Raw genomic sequence first — 18,719 nt, forward strand, 5'->3', positions numbered from 1 at the left:
TTCATTTTGAAAAATAGAGCCTTTGAGTCACAGTAAAACAATACATAGTTGTACCTTCCCTCTTCCATCAGAGTGCTGAATGCTGGACTAGAATTTTAAGCGTCCTGCGGGGTACTAAATCTGCATAAAACAAATTGTATGAAGCAATGATTTTAAAAACAACAATCTTTCATGGCTGGCAAACCCAGGAACTATTATAAAAACGGTCTGGAATAATTGCTTTATTTTCAGATCCCGACAGCATCCTGCATCTGAAAGTTGTTGAAATGAGCTTGCTTTGGAGCATAAGTTTATTAAAATAGTTTAAAGGCTCTCTCTGTCTCAAACTAGTTATACAACTCAGTGCATATTGTTCACTGTACTGTCAAACTCCTGCACTATATCCATTTGACATTTTATTTTTGAATAGCCTGTTCTCCTGTTCCATCACACTCTTTTGAAGAAATAAATATCTTCTGTATCTCAGACAGGGTTGCCAGGCCTTTGCAGGATGTTTTTTGAGATGGGGCTGTGTCTGCCCCGAGATGTGACATCGCTTCTGGTGGATAGTCTAAAGCAACGATCCTCAACCCCCGGGCCGGAGACCGGTATCGGTCCGTAGATCAGTCAGTACCGGGCCAAGGCTCCTCCTTGTCCTCCTCCCCGGCTTCTGCCTTGGGGGCTGTTGCTGGCAGCGTTCCCCAGTAGGTGGCGGGAAGTCAAGGGCGCTAGCGGGAAAGCAAGTGGAACAGGGGCTCAGGTGGTGGTGGCGACGTCCTTTGGCAAAAGACTACCTCTCCTGGGCCTCAATAAAATTGTCAAGCGTTGACCGGTCCCGGGTGATAAAAAGGTTGGGGACCACTGCTCTAGAGGCCCCCTCCCCATGGTAAAAACCAGAGATGGAGGATTCCTAGAATGCCATCCAAACAAAATGTCACTTCTGGGCTCAAACACCATTCCCCACATCCACCACGACATTTGGTGGTAGTGGGCAAACATCAACCAGAGGTGGGCAGATGGCAAACCTATACTATTAGGGATTAGAATGCCAGTGTATGTTTTTTTTAATGCCAAAATTGTCAATGTTAATTCAAGCCTCAATAAAATCCTGTTATCCCTTTGCAGACCTTGTTATAGAATTAGTGCTAATTACTGTTGGCAATGTTTGAGCAAGTTGAAACTATCATGTCTGCCATATAGGTAAACCAAGAGGAGCAGATTGGGAGTGTATTCACTTCCTTTGCTTGCTCAGCAGTTTCCCAATGAGGGACTAAACAAAAGTAAGGATACACTAAATGAGAACAGAGGTGAAGCAGTTGTCTAGGGGAGCTGTCTATGCAATGCCTTGATGCAAGCCCTGGTATACACTGCACCATCTAACACCGTAGTGACTGTCAGCAGGGCAGCATCATCTCCGTTCCTCGTACTAATTACCTGCCTGCTGCTTCTTCCTTGGGTTGTTCAAGTTGGAGGGACCTGTACTGTCAAAATGAGAATGTGCAAATTGATACCTCCTTGGTGTACACTTGTATTTTGCGTTGTAACAAATTGCACGGGCTTACTGCCGAGTTGCAGCCTGAGTTCTGACTAGTTTTCAGACACCTCATTCTTATTCATTATTCGCCTCTCTCTCGCCAGGCCGCCCTGCACACAAAGACTCACATCAAGCAGGACATTATGGGTTGGATGCTGTAGATTTCTTCTGTTAAAGGGAGCACCTTCCTTTGGAGCAGGGATCCTTTCCTTGTTCACCAGGGGCTCTTCCGCTAGTTCTTTATGTCATCGGAAAGCACCTTCCGTAACGGGGTAACCCCATTAACGGAACGAATCGATAGGAGAGCCGGCCTGATATAGTGGTTAAGAACGGCAGAGTCTGATCTGAAGAACCAGGTTTGATTTCCCACTCCACCCCATGCAGCCAGCTGGGTGACCTTGGGCTAGTGAAATTAAGTCATAGGGTCACCATAAGTCAGACGGGACTTGATGGTACTTAATGCAAGTGCATACTGAACTGATACTCACTTCAGCCTTTACTCTTTTGATGCAAGTGAAAGGTAAACATGTTTTCGTTGCTCCCATGTATGGTTATTACAGGATGGTGCCCCCCACCCTACACATTTGTACCCGATGGGGGAAGTATTTCTCTGTGTATCAGTTATCTCTCTTGGGCTACATCGGGTACCTGTCTTTAGTAGCCATTTTATCTATGCCTTTGCATAACTAATATTCCTCATCTCTGTGGGAGCTTATTAGCATCAGTCCTGTTCTTTCTGAAGACTGTAAACCAGAGGTAGTCAGACTGCGGCCCTCCAGATGTCCATGGACTACAATTCCCAGGAGCCCCTGCCAGCGAATGCTGGCAGAGGCTCCTTGGAATTGTAGTCCATGGACATCTGGAGGACCGCAGTTTGACTACCCCTGCTGTAAACCATCTGGATTGAGCTGAGGGCCAGTAGTTTGAGAGATCATCATGTAAACAGAAGATAAACAGAACAAGCATGTATGGGGGATTTGCAATAAGAAAAGCAGTTACTGTACACAGAAGACGCCCGCAAAAACCTGACATCATAATTTATTACCTATTAATAGTTTTAAGTTCTTTTCACTTAATGGGGAGGGGGAAATCGAGGAAGACCCGAGTTCAAATCGATCTGAATTCAGAAGGATCCACAACGGGGAAAAACAAAGTAAGTGCAGAATCAGCCAGAGCTGGAATTCTAAGCCATACTTTAATCCTGATTTAAAATCCTGGTTGCTGGCAAAGAAGGTGACCAAGACGCCCATGTTCCAGATGTCACAACTAACTTGTAACTTGCCTCTTCAAGCACTAACCAAGGGATGGCGGAAGAATACCTTGAGTCCAAGAGTGAACCAGGGTTGTTTCTCTTTTGAGCACACTGTGATTTGCTTGCGATGCATAAAGCCCTGCATATAGCTGAGGGCATTGGACTTGAATTCAAAATGTGTGTGTGTGTGTGTGCGCAAAGAGAATAAAAGGGGCATACTCAAAATGCAGAGCCTCTTGTGGCACAGAATGGTAAGCAGCAGAAATGCTGTCTGAACCTGTCTGCCCATGAGGCTGGGGGTTCAATCCCAGCAGCCGGCTCAAGGTTGACTCAGCCTTCCATCCTTCCGAGGTCGGTAAAATGAGTACCCAGCTTGCTGGGGGGTAAACGGTAATGACTGGGGAAGGCACTGGCAAACCACCTCGTATTGAGTCTGCCATGAAAACGCTAGAGGGCGTCACCCCAAGGGTCAGACATGACTTGGTGCTTTGCACAGGGGATACCTTTACCTTTACCTTTACACAGCATAATGATGCAAAAATGAGTCACAGAATAGGGGATACCTTTACCTTTACTTACTCAAAATGCATTCATGTGCAAATTTTCTGGTTAGCGGAGGAAAAGTTCGCTTTGGAAAAGCTTATTGATCCAATGTGCATGTTCAAATTTTATCCGTGTTCAGGCGTGCTGTTCTTGAATCCCACTAAGTTTCCTCCATCCACAGACACTTTATACAGACTCGTATATTGTGGTGTAATAGGCAGCACCCTGGTCCATGATCTATTGTAATCCTTCAGTATGAGTTTGGCAAGTCAGGAGTTTCTTTCTACTGCCCAAGCTGGGAAGCCATGGAGCCTCTTTCTTAGCTCCTTCACTTTCCTTGACAAAGCCGTTCTCCAGCTGTATATTTAAGTGTTTGCTTCAGGCTGTTTGGAAAAGGAGCCTTGGTTGGTTTGTTTGTTTGTATAGAACATCCTATATTCTGTCAAGCAGGATGAACTTTTTGAACCCCCACACCAAGTCTTGGTTCAATACACGTTTATTTATTATTTAGGCAGCTAACAGAAGTCCTATAAAATGCAATTGGTCTCAGCAGGGCAAAGGAAAAGGGCCTTGCTGTTTCTCTCTCCTCCAGCTAACCGTGCTGTTTGAAAGGGCACTGCCTTTTACTTAGTGTGTGTGTTTTTAAGATGTGCATCCAGTAATTTTTAGAGGGAGTCTCCCGCTGACACAGTAGCTTGGGCATGGCAGCCATTTTATGTTGACTCAGCACTTTTGAGAGTGTAGTAGCTTGGTGCAGTAATTAAGAACAGCAGCTTCTAATATGGCGATCTGGGTTTGGTTCCCTGCTCCTCTACATGTAGCCAGCTGGGTGACCTTGGCCTTGTCACAGTCCTGATAATACTGTTCTCACAGAGCCGTCTTCTCAGAACTCTCTGTTGAGGGGAGAGGAAGGTAAGGCAATTGGAAGCCTCTTTGGGGCTCCTCCTTCTGAGAACCAAGCTTACTTACTCAAATCAAAGTGAGAGCCCTCTTGTGTGAGACTCAAGGCTGCCCTGCAACCAAACTCTGCTTATCTTTCAGCATCGTTTTGTTGTACTGAGAAAGGTACATTCAGGGCCAGCGTCACATGTTTTAATCTGTGGGTGCAGAAATGAGATTGAAGCATTTGTACTGATGCTATTCTACCAGCACTGGTCCCACAATTTAGCAAGGCAGTGTACACAAGTTTCTATATCAAAAGATTTTCTTATTACCATTCTAAACTGGATGTTACTCATAGTTGGCTCAATTTCAAGTAAAGCAATACAGGGACGGGGGTTTCATACAACAAATTTCTTTCTGTAAGTGAGCCATTTCTGAAGCGCAGTGGTCATTTCAAACAGTGCTGCTTTGTCAACCCCATATGACCTTCCTCTTGATTTTTTTTTTTGATTCTAAGTTGAGTGCTAAACGAATATAACGCTGTAGTGGTATAGCAGCACCATTAGGATACCTTGCCCTGAGTCGGAGCATCTCAATGGCTATGTTGGTTTAGCGCTATAGCGCTCAGTTTAGGACATAAAAAAAACACTCAGAGGACTTTTGTGTGGCAAAAAAGGATGGAGAGGAAGGCAACGTTGTAGGATGTTTTAAACAGCACATCACAGGAATTCAGAAGTGCAACGAAGGGGCAGAAAGTGGAAGAAAGCAATCTCCCTCAAAAGCAGCTGAAGCACATTTTACTAACCTGACTCAAGTGGGTTTATATGCACAGGTAAATTATGCTAGCAGCCGATTTCTAAAATGGGTCGGTCTAAAGTGACAGAAAAAAATCCATTAGCAAGCAGTTACTAAAATGGAATACAAAGGCCGTTTGGACATGGCCTGAACATGGCCTAAGATGCGTTCAATAGCGAGCAAGCTGGGTCTTGGCCTGACTTAATTGCCCAGGTGCACGCCACCATTTTTGCCTGCGCAGATGTGTATGATACTGATCTGCCCCTTTAGCCTGCAAGGATGAAGTGCCAGTCGCTATGGAGAGGATTCTAATAAGGGGCTTTCAGGTCTCAGCTAGCGCAGAGCTGTGGCGGTGTTGTATTTGCTTTTGGCTGGAAGGTTCCTTCCCGAGCTCTCTACACGGTCATAGCTCCGGTTGAAGTTTTAACCAGTATGTCTGTCTAGAGCAGTATTGTATGGGATTCTTTGCAGGTGCCTGTGAGTCAGACCCAGAAAGCTAAAAACAGCTAAGAAATTTGAGTTTCAGGAGGACTGGAAGACAGCTGGTGTGTCTGTACAGCAGGTTTGTGTGTGTGTGTGCACGCTGTTGTTCTGAAAGTAACATCTCGTTTATGCATTCCAAAAAAGCAAATTACCAGCTCTCCTAAGTGATACTAGCTCAGCTTGCTGGTATAGCATTGTCAACCTCCAGATGGGGCCTGGAGATCTCCTAGAATTCAAACTGATCTCCAGAAAACAGGGATCAGTTCCCTTGGAGAAATGGCTGCTTTGGTGAATGGACGGAATTTGCATTATAACCTGCCGAACAACCTCCCAAGACCCCCTGCAAGCCTCCAGGAACTTCCCAATACAGATTTGGCAGCCCTTTGCTAATGTGGGAATTGCATCTATGAAATATCCTACATTTTTGATACGAAATGTTGCTACCTGTGGAAAACCTGCATAAACTTTTCTGTATGTGTGTATGCGTGCAATGTATAAATGACAATTTAATGTGCTTTGCTATCAGGCCCCAAATGGATACAGTATTAACAGTCTCTCTGACCTCTGAAACCTCCAGTTACACAAGACTTAAAAATTGCAGGGTTCAGTTGACTAAATTAACTTTTGCTGATCCAAGAGATTAAACGCTGTTGTACATTTTTCAGTACAACCAGCTGCTGTGGTTCTCCCGTCAAAGAAAAAGCTTGTGAACAAGCAAGGTTTAGGGAAGCCGTTCTCTAAGGAGCTAAGTGATTAGCTAATGCTTAACGCTCTCTTTTTCTCCACACTTACCAAGATAAATTCTGGATGAAAATGATAGGATAGAACTCTGATTGTGTGGAACAGATTGTTGTTTGGGTTACAGCAGAGGAGTAACCTAATGTGGCACTTTTAAAACTTTGTATATTAAAAAATTCAGAATAGGACACAGCCCCCTCATTGACATCCATTTTCAGCAGCATAATTTTCTCTTTCTGGAGTTAAATTCAAGCAGTCTCGTTCCAGTGCATGGTGATAGACAGCTGTCTTGCTCTAACATTGTAGACCTTTCCTAAGCTTTAGTGCTCTTGAAAGACGTAGCTTGGCTTAGGTGCAACTCTGCATTTGAAAGGTGCATCTCTAAATCATTTAGATTGGGCTCTAGGTAGGTCTGTCACGCAGTACCGTGGCAATGAAAGAATGAGAAATTTTAATTTAACTGCTTGTGCGGTTAATGGTAAGCACCACCAGCTGTCTGTCATAAACGCTACCATTCATTCGTCAGCCTCTGCTTGATGGATGGAGGAAGAATTGGGGTGGTGGGCTGAACAGAGCAACATTTCGGCAGTACCCCTCCTATGACTGCTTGTTTATGGCAGGAGACGGTTTAGAAATTTTAATTGCTCTGCAAGCGAGCAAGTACTGATTGTGTCCAATGCTGATAATTGCTTTAGGGCGTAGAGGTGTATTATAAATTAAGTAGAGGTCAGCACAGAGTAATTTGTGTGTTCTCTCCTTTTATGCGTATGCGCTGGGAGCTGGTTACTACGAGCCTTTCGCTTTCATGTGGTAAACTGTCGGTTACCTGTAAGGGACAGAGCTTCTTAAACAACAGGTTCGATTAGGAAGTGGATTGTCTCGAACAGTCGCAATGTGCAAAAGTCCCTTTTATAATTGCCGAAGTTCCTGAATAATGTAGGACTTTGTGAAGCACTTCTTTCCAGCGTATTAAACATTCATGTTAACTTGAAAAATAAAGCTATGCGCTTTTATTCATCCATCAGAGATGCAACGCATTAAATATATATCTGCTCCGCATTATCCCATTACGCTGGCAATGATTAGGAAGGCTGCTTAATACAGGGTACCTGCAATTCTGGAACTACTCTTAAATATTTTTAGGCCTCTCCTGTTTTCATTGCTGAAAGGGATAGAGAGCAAGACTTCGAGCCTGGGAGTGTCAGGTTCAGAATGGGCCTCCAGCATGGACTTGCTCTCATATTCTGTTCCGTCTAAAATAGGGAATTGTGGTGTTTATTTATCCTAAGATGGATAAATAAACTTTGATAAGTGTTACTGCAAACTAAAAGAACTCTGCATATTATTTGAAGATGCAAAAGAAGAAAGCTTTGCTCTTTGTTTGCAGTGAAGTCTTTTGCAGCCATCACAATTCTGGGCCTGAAGACCACCTTAATGAAGAAAAGCTGCCTGGCTTCCAAAAATGCATGGATCCCACCCAAAGTTGTGTTGTTTTAATGACTCTCAGCGGATGCATTTGTGCATTCAGTTAGCTTTTGGATTAATTGCAATACAAAGCACATTGCCATGAAGTCTGAAATTAGACCAGGCTTTCTCAACCTGGTTTCATGAAACCATGGGGTTTCTTGATAGCCCTGAAAAGGTTTCCCCCTCATGGGTGGGAATTAATCAATTTTTAATATATTTTAAAATGTGTTAAGCATTTATCAGATGATATGACCATATATGGTCATGTTGAACCACCCTACCCTCCCCAAATGGCCAATGATGGGCCTAGAGGGGGTGGAAAGGGGAGGGCCCCTGGTGGTCATGTACACAGCTATGCTTTTCAACCATATTCGGCACAATCATACTACTGGGGGTTCTTGAAGCCTGAAGAATGTTTCAGGGATTTCTCAACAGTACAAAAATTGAGAAAGGCTGAATTAGACAAACAAAAATATTTAGCCATTTCTTATTAAGGTGTCTTGAGAACTCAGAAACCCAAGCTTTTTCTGGGTCTGAACAAGATGGGTTGATAGCACAGATTAAAATCAAATAGGAATTTGGAACCAATGCAGTAATTGTGAAGATAAGAACAATTGCTATTGCAATTCCACTATATCAGTCCTATGCAATAAAGTGTGTTGGATCAAATGGTTAGCACTTTAAATTGAGCACACACTGGGAATTAAACACACACTGGGAATTAAACTTAAGCCTGGAACAGAATGGTGGTTCTTAGCCACTGTACTTGATCATTGCAAGCTCCTTAATTTATGAGCATCGGTTTACATCGGTTTACATCCAACATTTCGGGCGTACCCTTTGTTACTTACACACTACATGCTTGGGCTTAAAAATATGTTTATATGTTAGAATAGTTTAATATTATGCAATATTATTATGACCACTGAATAAGGGTCGAAACCTGTTTGTTATATTGATAACCATTAATGTGATTCTAAGGAATTGTACGTGCTACATCTTCTTGGTTGCTGCAAACATGGGTTTGGATTTAGAAGGGGCCAATCAGGCCATCTAGTCCAACCCCCTGCTTAATGCAGAATAAGCCTAAAGCAGGGGTAGTCAAACTGTGGCCCTCCAGAAGTCCATGGACTACAATTACCATGAGTCCCTGCCAATAAACGCTCATGGGAATTGTAGTCCATGGACATCTGGAGGGCCGCAGTTTGACTACCCCTGGCCTAAAGTATCCATGGGAATTATCTGTCCAACTGCTGCATAAAGATCACCAAGTGACAACCTTTCATATACCTAAAGAGAGCAATCATGTCTCCTCTCAACTTCCTCTTTTCCTGGCTGAGCATTCCAAAGTTCATAAGCTTTTCCTCATAGGGCTTGATCTCCGGCCCCAGATCATTTTTGTCGCTTTCCTCTGCACCGTCTCAGTTTTGTCCCCATCCTTTTTGAAGTAAGGCCTCCAGAACAGCACACAGTACTCCAGATGTGGTCTGACAAATGTGATGTACAGCAGGACTGTGACATCTTGCAGTTTCAATGTAATGCCTCTGTTGATACAGCTCAAGACTGCATTTGCCTTTTTACCACTGTATCACACAATCTGCTCATATATAGCCTACAGTCCACAATAACCGCAAATCTCATTCATACACTCTGCTACCCAGAAGGGTATCTCCCATCTGGTATGCATGCTTCTCATTTTTGTGACCCAGATATAGAACCCTGCACTTATCTTTATTGAATTGCATTTTGTTCTCACTTGCCCACTTTTCCAGCATGTTCAGATTTTGTTTATCTCTTCTTGAGCATTATTGTTCCCTTTTTGTTTTGTTTTTTAGTTTTAAATGGCTGCAAACCAGCCATATAAGCCTAACAACTGAGTAGGGTAAAAACTGAACCAGACAAAAATCTGGTAAATGTTCAAGGAAGGCATCTTCCCTGAATCTTGAATTTTGCCTTGTGAGCCAGTTTGTGCCCATTCCTACTATCTATATCATGAGAAGACTACTGTATAGCTCAGGGGTAGTCAAACTGCGGCCCTCCAGATGTCCATGAACTACAATTCCCAGAAGCCCCTGCCAGCATTCGCTGGCAGGGGCTTCTGGGAATTGTAGTTCATGGACATCTGGAGGGCTGCAGTTTGACTACCCCTGGTATAGCTCTTTATTGCCAACAGCTAGATTAACATTTGCCAACATCTGGAAATCTTAAATTGGAGCCTCGGAAACAGGATTGATTTAATAAGTCAAAAGGAAGTTATTTGTTCTTAAAATGAGCACTTTAAAAGTCAGTGGGTTCTGACTTCAGTTCCTGAGAACCCCTGTTCTCAACCTCATTCACCAGTTGGGAATTTCTGTTTCCTGAGTACTGAGTTGAAAGTATTTATTTTCTAGGCTTTCAAAGCCATGAAGAACCTCCATAATTTCAAGTAATTTTTAGAAAGACTAACTCGTTGAGCAATCAATGAAGGTTGGCAGTGCTTTTTTTTTTTTTTACATGGCAACATTTTTTAATGCTCATATTTTCTGTCTTTCTTCTGGTGGCTTCATAAAGTAACCTTTCCTGCCGGATATGCTCTACAGTGCAGTCCTTTGAGCTCTTCTGTCAGACTTTTCTTATTCCTAAGAATAAGAGAGCTATGTCATTGAAAGGGACATGGCTCTTTCAACTGTTTCTCATGTAGGAGATGCAATTATGAACCTGGATGGGCAGCATGGATTGAACAAACAAACAAAACTCTTAACAACTCCATTAACACTGTGCTCATTTTCATCAGGCACAGATTCTACCTAATGTACCTCTAACTGTTATTTTCTCACCTAGTTTGCTCAGTAGCAACGGATAATAGATGAACCCATTACGAATATATTTGACACTGCATCCATGAAGATGTGAAAATTGGAGTCTCTCATCATGATTTAAAATGTGTGCTTGCTCGCTCGCTCAAATGAGGTGGAAGAGACTACGGTGGAAATAAAGCAAACCAGATTGCTGGAAAGGCTGACTCTGTGTCATTCAGGTTAATGTACATGATTGTGTCTTTATAGAACCCATCCAAGGGTAACTTAGGTTGACTCTGTGCTTGATGAAGGTCTCTTGCCGCCATCCTGCTCCTACGGTGTGAAATACTTAATCATAGACGTGGTTTATTCAATGGTTACTTAATGTCAGGTGGGATAGGAATGACCACAAAACATCTTGTCTGTGACCTTGGAAATGGAATTATGATGTGATCATGATCACATCCATTAACTTCTCTCGTTATTACTTGTGTGTATTGAGCATGTATGTATGAGCACTCTGGGATTCAATGCCCATGACCAGGGGTAGTCAACCTGTGGTCCTCCAGATGTTCGTGGACTACAATTCCCATGAGCCCCTGCCAGCGTTTGCTGGTGGGGGCTCATGGGAATTGTAGTCCATGAACACCTGGAGGACCACAGGTTGATTACCCCTGCCCATGACCACAAGAACACATAATAGGGGCTGTTCTGTGATACTTCCAATGAATTTTTGTTTGCTTAGCCGCAGACCCGTCGGGACAGCTTGAACAAGTTGCACTACTTAGAATTAATTTCTTTTCCCTGTAAAAGAATAATAAAACAGACTATGTATCCCTTGTGTTGGGACTAAGGGTGAGCTTAAGTCTATTCCTAAAGCCACATGTTTCTACCCACATACCTTGGTTAGAAGAAAACTGCAGAACCATATATACTTGCATATAAGCCCACCCGCATATAAACAGAGGCACCTAATTTTACCACAAAATCTGGGCAAACTTATTGACTCACACATAAGCCGAGGGTGGGAAATGCTCCATCCTCACAGGCTCTCCCATCCAGCATTGCCATTCCTTTTGCCATTGAAGGCAAAAGGAAAAAAAGATCAGAGTCCCTCAGTCACACCGTTGATTTCCAACGAGCTGCCAGAGCAAGTTCAGCTTTCAGTACACATTTGCAAAAGGCAATGCAACAATTGGCTGACTGGAGCAAGTTTTTATTTCCATTACCGTATATACCCATGTTTAAGCCGAGGAGGGCTTTTTCAGTGTGAAAAAGGTGCTTTTGTAACAGAGGGAAGTACAATTTGTTGGATGTGGTGCTCACGACCCTCCAGAACTCCTTTCCCTTCCTAAACCAAATGTCCAGAGCAGAATCTGACCCTGTCACAATTCCTCCAATCATGGTCTCCCAGGTAAAAATGAAGTTCTGAAGGCCACTGTCCTCCCCAGGAAGAGATATCAGCCAACAGAGGCCCAGTGTCCTCACACCATAAGAAATTGGGTTTTATCCAAATAGTGGGTCTGGGGGTCAACATCAGCCCCAAGGAAGTAATTTCAGCCAAGAGAGGATGGGCAAAGTGAAAGAAGAAATCAGCTCACCTACATAGCAGCTCAGCTGCAAGGTCATGAATGAAACCCAATGGGACTTGCTGTCTTTGGTAGTTCTTGCCTTCTGTTTCTTCAGTTCAGGCCTTTCTGCAATACAGCAGTCACTTGGAGCAAACACAAGAGCTTCTAGAAGCTTGGTGGGGATGGAGGTAAAAAAGTTCTGCCAAGTCACAGACAATTTATGGCAACACTCATAGGGTTTTCAAGGCCAGAGACATTCAGAGGTGGTTTGCCATCGCCTTCCTCTTCCTAGGGACTCTGTACTTCCTTGGTGCTCTCCCATCTACCGTATTTGCCGGCGTATAAGACGACCCCCCAACATTTCCACTCAAAATATATACATTACATTACAGTACTATGGGCCACTATGGGTAGCTATGTCTATCCCAACTGAAGTGCACCCGGCGTATAGGACGACCCCCCTACTTGGAGGCATGCTTTTCAGGGGGGGGAAGAAGTCTTATACACCAGCAAATACTGTAACTACAAACCAGAACTTAACCCTTCTTAGCTTCCGAATCTGACAAGATTGGTCTAGCCTAGGCCGTCTAGGTCAGGGCGTAGAACCACGTCCACCTTTCCCCTAGTTAAAAAATGACCAGCTCTCATTCTCCACAACCTACCAGGGTTACAGTGAGCAGACTAGCTATATATATTCCTCCCAACCTTCAAATTAAGTAGCTGCATTGTTCCACCAAGCAGCCTATGTTCCCATTGCTTTCTACACCTCTCTTTAAACAGTTAGGTTGCATTCAGGCCCCACCTATTCTCATTTGTTTAGAATGGGAATGAAGTATTCAGGCTTGCATGTCCCTTGCCTTGTATGTGGAACTAAGGCTGAATATTTCTCAGCCTGACGAAATAATCTTAGCAAGACATGGAGGAAAAGCCCTTCCTTGAAAAAAGTAAAAAACCTTAAGTGATGGCTGAGAACCTCTCTCCCCTTGCTTTTCCCCCCCTTTCTAGTAGCAGAGTCCAGATGCCCCAGAAGGTCCAGCTATTGTTCCCAATTGGCACTATTATCCACTCCTTTAGCAAGTACTGGCAGAGTATAAATGGAACATCTTTATATAATGCGGGGATTCTGGCGCCACCTGCAATGCCAAATTCCACTTGCTTGTAGTTAACTTTTCTAGGGATTATTTGGAAGGCTGATTTAGAGTTATGTCTTGTGAGGCAAATATATTGTGTGACGGTACATTATACATTGTTCAAAATCACTGCTGTGTTTTCGACTGTTTGGCGGCTAAATTGTTCTTAATTCAAAGCTGATGTAGAGTTTTACAAACAGCCTTGTTAAAGCGGCTGTCTTCCAGATACACTTCTGCTGCCACCATTTCTGTGCATGCAGCTTCTCACCTCAAGGACAGAATAGAGAGATGAAATGCAGTGTTGTGGAAAGAATGTGTTTGAGCATAGTTAGAAGGACTGGGCAAGCAATGTTTGTTATTCAGTTCTTCGTTTGAGGGCGGCGGCTACTTCTCCCCTGATTGCATCTAAAGTCTCACTGAGGGTGAGAGAGTTCTGAAGAGCCAAGTGACTTCAGTATAGTGTTCCCCCTTCCCAAATAATGGAAAGGGTTTTCCGCACCGGGAATTTGGCCCAATTCACCATGCACCTGGTGGCAGGTCCCACATGCTGTTGACGCCAGGATGGGGCCATCCCAGGTCTGGCCCAACTTAGTTTGCCCCATGGCAAGTGAACATGGATAATTCCGCATTCCCTTTTTTGTGTCAACGGGGCCTTTATCAGGGCTGCACCGTACAGAAGGGAAAAGTCAGGCCATCCTGACCCAGCTTCTCCCCACCCGTGGCTATGAATATGGCGTCCCGGAATGGACAAAAAATGCCCTTGGTGACTTTGCCACACTTTTCAGCACAGGACTTTTTTTTTTTTTTTTTGGGGGGGGGGGGAGAACGCGATATTGCTTTAGTACAGGGGTAGTCAAACTGCGGCCCTCCAGATGTCCATGGACTACAATTCCCAGGAGCCCCCTGCCAGCGAATGCTGGCAGGGGGCTCCTGGGAATTGTAGTCCATGGACATCTGGAGGGCCGCAGTTTGACTACCCCTGCTTTAGTACCTAATACCACATTCTTCAAGCAAACAAAAAAAGCGCCCATGCTGCCCCACAATGCAGTAGAACTTCACCGCCCTGGATGCCTTGTCTGGGGGCAAAAATCTGGGGCTGATTTGTGGGCCAAAGGCTTCCATTTTGGAGCTGGAAATAGGTGGGGCAACCAGCCCCAAGGCAAAAACTGGGTGGCTGTGAACTGCACCGCCTCTGTTGCGAAATATCAGTAAGGAGCATGTTACTATTGTGAATATCAAATAGTGCAGTGCAATCAAATAGTGTAGTTACTCCAGTCTGAAGTCCCGGAAATTTTCATTGTTATTTCTATAATAGTATTTAAAGATACTTTATCAGAACACTTCATCCCCCTTACCAATGCATTGTCATATTCTTTCTCCCATATGAGCCTTCCCATTTACTTTGTTCCATCAGAGGTCATTCTCTGTGTTCCTCTGCCTTTTGAGGGGAAAATAGGCAGGAATGGAGCCTCTCCTTTTGTACTGTGCTTCTGCAATACCCCTTTCTTGAGTGATAAACCCACACATGTAAGAATGATCATTTTTATTCATATGCCTTTGCTTTATGATGGTTAGCTGTTCTTTAAGTTGATTCTGCAGATATGATTTTTGATTGCATTTGTTGTTAAACTGTTTGGCTGTTGGGATTTTCTGAGTTTTGAGGATTGCTGGGATTAAAAATTTAAATAGCTTTCTACATGCTGTTTCTTCAGAAAGTTGTGTATGGAGGGTGCTTTTCTGTTTAATGTTCTAGACCAGTGGTCCCCAACCTTTTTATCATCGTGGACCGGTCAACGCTTGACAATTTTACTGAGGCCCGGGGGGGGGGGTAGTCTTTTGCCAAGGGAAGTCACCGCTGCCACCTGAGCCCCTGCTCCACTTGCTTTCCCGCTGGCTCCCCTGACTTCCCACCTGCTGGGGGGCGCTGCCAGCAGCAGCTGCGCAGTGCCATGCCGAGGGGGAGCCCCAGCCATGACGGCCGCTGGAAAGTACCAAAGGTGAGCTGGTGGCAGAGTGGCAGGGCAGCCCCCGACTGATCTACGGACCAGTCCCAGTCCCTGGACCGGGGCTTGGGGACCACTGTTCTAGACTAAACTTCAGTCATCATTGAGCAATACAGAAATTGGGGGCTAATGTGTGTGGCTCCTATGTAGAGTTTCTAACACTTTGAACCAATTGGTTTCTCAGGCCTTTTGACATCCCAGTGTTCATTGGACTTGTAAGTTTATGTCTGGGTTTTACCAATTCAACTAGCAGGCAGAGATTTGTATGTCTGAAGAAGTGTGCGTCCACATGAATACATTTCTTCAATATATTATACAGAAAATGTGGTGGGAAGTTTTGGTTCAGTTACAGTTTGGAGTGTTGTAGATCAGAAATATGTTTACAAGAATGAAAGTTAAGACTTCGCAGCAATCAGCTAGTGATTTATTATTTATTTAATTTTTTATCCTCCTTAAATATCACAGGAGAAATTTTATACAAGTGTTCACAATTAATTTTTTACTTCTATTCTGTGACTCATTTTTGCATCATTATGCTGTGTAAAGGTAAAGGTATCCCCTGTGCAAAGCACCGAGTCATGCCTGACCCTTGGGGTGACGCCCTCTAGCGTTTTCATGGCAGACTCAATATGGGGTGGTTTGCCAGTGCCTTCCCCAGTCATTACCGTTTACCCCCCAGCAGCAAGCTGGGCACTCATTTTACCGACCTCGGAAGGATGGAAGGCTGAGTCAACCTTGAGCCGGCTGCTGGGATTGAACTCCCAGCCTCATGGGCAAAGTTTTCAGACAGCTGCCTTACCACTCTGCGCCACAGGAGGCTCTTAATGCTGTGTAATTGTGAACAATTATGTATAAAATTTCTCCTGTGATATCCTTGTCCATTATTGTTCCTCTATTTATGAAACAGCCTAGAGGTGGGATGTGTCTGGCTGTCCAAGTTGGAATAGGGCCAATCAGGGTGCAGCCTGCTTTGCTCTGATTGGCCCTGCCCTTGCAGCTCCCGTCCTCCATCCCTGGACTCTAGCCTCTTTGCTCTCAAATGCCTCAGTGCCTGGAGCCAGCAGCAGGTAAGGGGAGAGGCCCCGGGCAAAGGATTGTGGTGGGGGGCATCCTAATGAGGGCCTGCTGAGAAGGGCCTCCCGGCCTGTTGACTGCCTGCTAAGGAGCTCTGTCCCGTCCCTGCTAATGAGCTGCCCAGCCCCCACCAGCCCAACTTGATCTGGCTGTGAGCTGCCGCCCAAAGCCACCTTAAGTTGCCTGGCCAGGGGAGGGGAACCCTTTTAAGGCCCATTCTTAGGAACGGGCTTTGAAGCTAGCTTTTAATAAAGCAGAAAGGATGATTTGTATTTTTTTATTTATTATATTTCTATACCACCCTCCCTGATCAAACCCCACCTTCCTCCCCCCCCCATCACCATCAAACCTGTGTTTAGATCGGGGGAGAGGGGTACACAACAAAATTATTATATTTTGGTTTGGCTGTATTGGACCAGAACAATTTGTTGATATTCCTGAAAAAACCCAGGTCTGAAACTGGTATGGTATGTGTGGCAGGTGTGCTCATGTGGATATAATTTAGGGGTATTGTGTATCTCTGCCCAGTGTTTAAGAGTTAAATATCATTCCATAAAAACTTTTCGGGGTTTGCATTCCTTGTTTTCATATGAATTTGGGGTTTTCTGCATACAGTATGATTTTTAAGGACTCTGGAAGATATATAGATTGCAATAATGTCAGAAGTGTTGGCGGCATTGTGAAAGCGCTGGGAGCTTTAAAACAGCCAAAAATTTCCTAGTATCTAATTTCCTATCTAAATATGTCACGCAGGCCTGTGTTTTGTGCTTTACATCTATCACAACATCAATTTCCACCCAGTGTTTCTTGGAAAGTTTTAAGAAAAAATAAGAGCAGCTAATTTCCCCCTCTAATTTCAGAGCAGTCATCTAGAAGTAGTTGCCACGACAATTTTGATAAAATAATCTGGCTAATGTTGCACCTTCAATCTGGAGGGGACAAAGGGGAAGAAAATTATTGCTTTGTTATGCAAGCATGGTACCTTTTTAGATTTAATGGCAGTGTAAATAATCCATGAATTACTTGTTAAATGACCCAGAATAGGAGAAAGTGGTCATGTTGCTATGAGAAGCACTGAATAATATGGACAAGAATTGCCATTCTCTGCTTAGAAATGTTACTTAAATGGCTTGGATAAGTAAAACAGGTTTCTTTTTATGGAAGAGATGAGGAACTAGATAGAATAGTAATAGTCTTAATGTATAGCATTGAATAAAATTTGAATGTTGGCGTTGTCAGTTGGTCAGTAGTCAGTCAGATATTTAGAAGAAGAGTTGGTTTTCATACCCCGCTTTTCACTACCCGAAGGAGTCTCAAAGTGGCTTACAATCTCCTTCCCTTCCTCTCCCCATAACAGACGCCCTGTGAGGCGGGTGACTCTGAAAGAGCTCTGACAGGATTGCTCGGTGAGAACAGTACTATCAGGACTGTGACTATCCCAAGGTCCCCCAGCTGGCTGCCTGTGGAGGAGCAGGGAATCAAACCCAGCTCACAAGGTTAGAAGCAGCTGCTCTTAACCACTACCCCAGAGCAATAAGGTAAAATACATGGCACCAAAAACAGTACATGAGGAATATGTTAACAGTAAATGCCTAATAAAAAAAACATTTACATACAAAAAGAAATAAATTGTTAGAAATTGGTAAACTAATTGTGAATTATTAAAAAAACAGATTGAGACTAAAATCTAATTATCTAAAAATTTAACCTTGGCCAGTTTAATGGGGCTTAAAAAGATTACAAATACATTTTCTCAATTCTCAGTTCACAATGCATACCCTATCGGTTCCATGGAATCTTCTATGAACTATAAGACAGAAACTGGCTACTGATTTAGTATTAGCTGGTGAATCATCAGACAGTAGTTTGTTAACTATGGCTGTTGTTTACAGCTATTTACCTTGACCCAAATGTCACCAGGGAGAAGATGAACCTAGGTCAGGCCTTGGCATAAATGGGGCAGCTCAGGAGAATGTGCTGTAGATCTTCTACTTAATTTATTATTTTATTTATTTATTTATATTTTTATACCGCCCTTCCATATGGGCATAATCTTTTGTGGAGGGGGATTTGTTTATACCTCCTAGCCACAACATGCACCTTGCCAAGGTAAAAGCCCTCCTATGACTATTGTTTTCCAAGGTAAAAAGATACGATACAGGAGAAAGAATATATCCTTTACTGAGCAGTGACCTGAAAGTGGGTGAATGGTCGAGGTCCACTTGCCATGCAGTATCTTGGATTCTTTGTTTGATCACCTTTTTAACTAAATCGAAGCCTAAGAGATATAGAGCATGTGGGGAAAACCCAAGGTATTTGATCATATGTTTAATCGCCACAACCAACAACCAGCTGGACTGAAAATTGCCCTCTAAAATTAGGAGTAACAGGCCACAAGGATTAAAATTAACTTCAGCCAGAGATAGAGAGAAGAAAGTGCAACCTTCATCTCCATTTTCATCATTCCTGTCACCAACTGGGCCAAAAAAGC

General features: G+C 43.6%; 1 protein-coding gene across 2 annotated transcripts in view; it reads left to right on the forward strand.

Annotated features, from left to right (window-relative positions):
* Positions 1–18,719, forward strand: part of KLHL29 (kelch like family member 29) — a 562,720-nt gene that overhangs the window by 56,285 nt on the left and 487,716 nt on the right. Inside the window, exon 1 of one of the 2 annotated variants that reach the window (XM_077311771.1) lies at positions 17,749–17,766. The exons of the other annotated variant lie outside the window; for it this stretch is intronic. The gene's annotated coding sequence lies outside the window, so the exon portion shown is untranslated. Of the gene's footprint in view, positions 1–17,748; positions 17,767–18,719 lie in introns of those variants that run through there. 2 annotated transcript variants of the gene reach the window in all.

Source organism: Paroedura picta, chromosome 1 (assembly GCF_049243985.1).
Source record: "Paroedura picta isolate Pp20150507F chromosome 1, Ppicta_v3.0, whole genome shotgun sequence".
In the NCBI taxonomy this organism is placed as follows: domain Eukaryota; kingdom Metazoa; phylum Chordata; class Lepidosauria; order Squamata; family Gekkonidae; genus Paroedura; species Paroedura picta.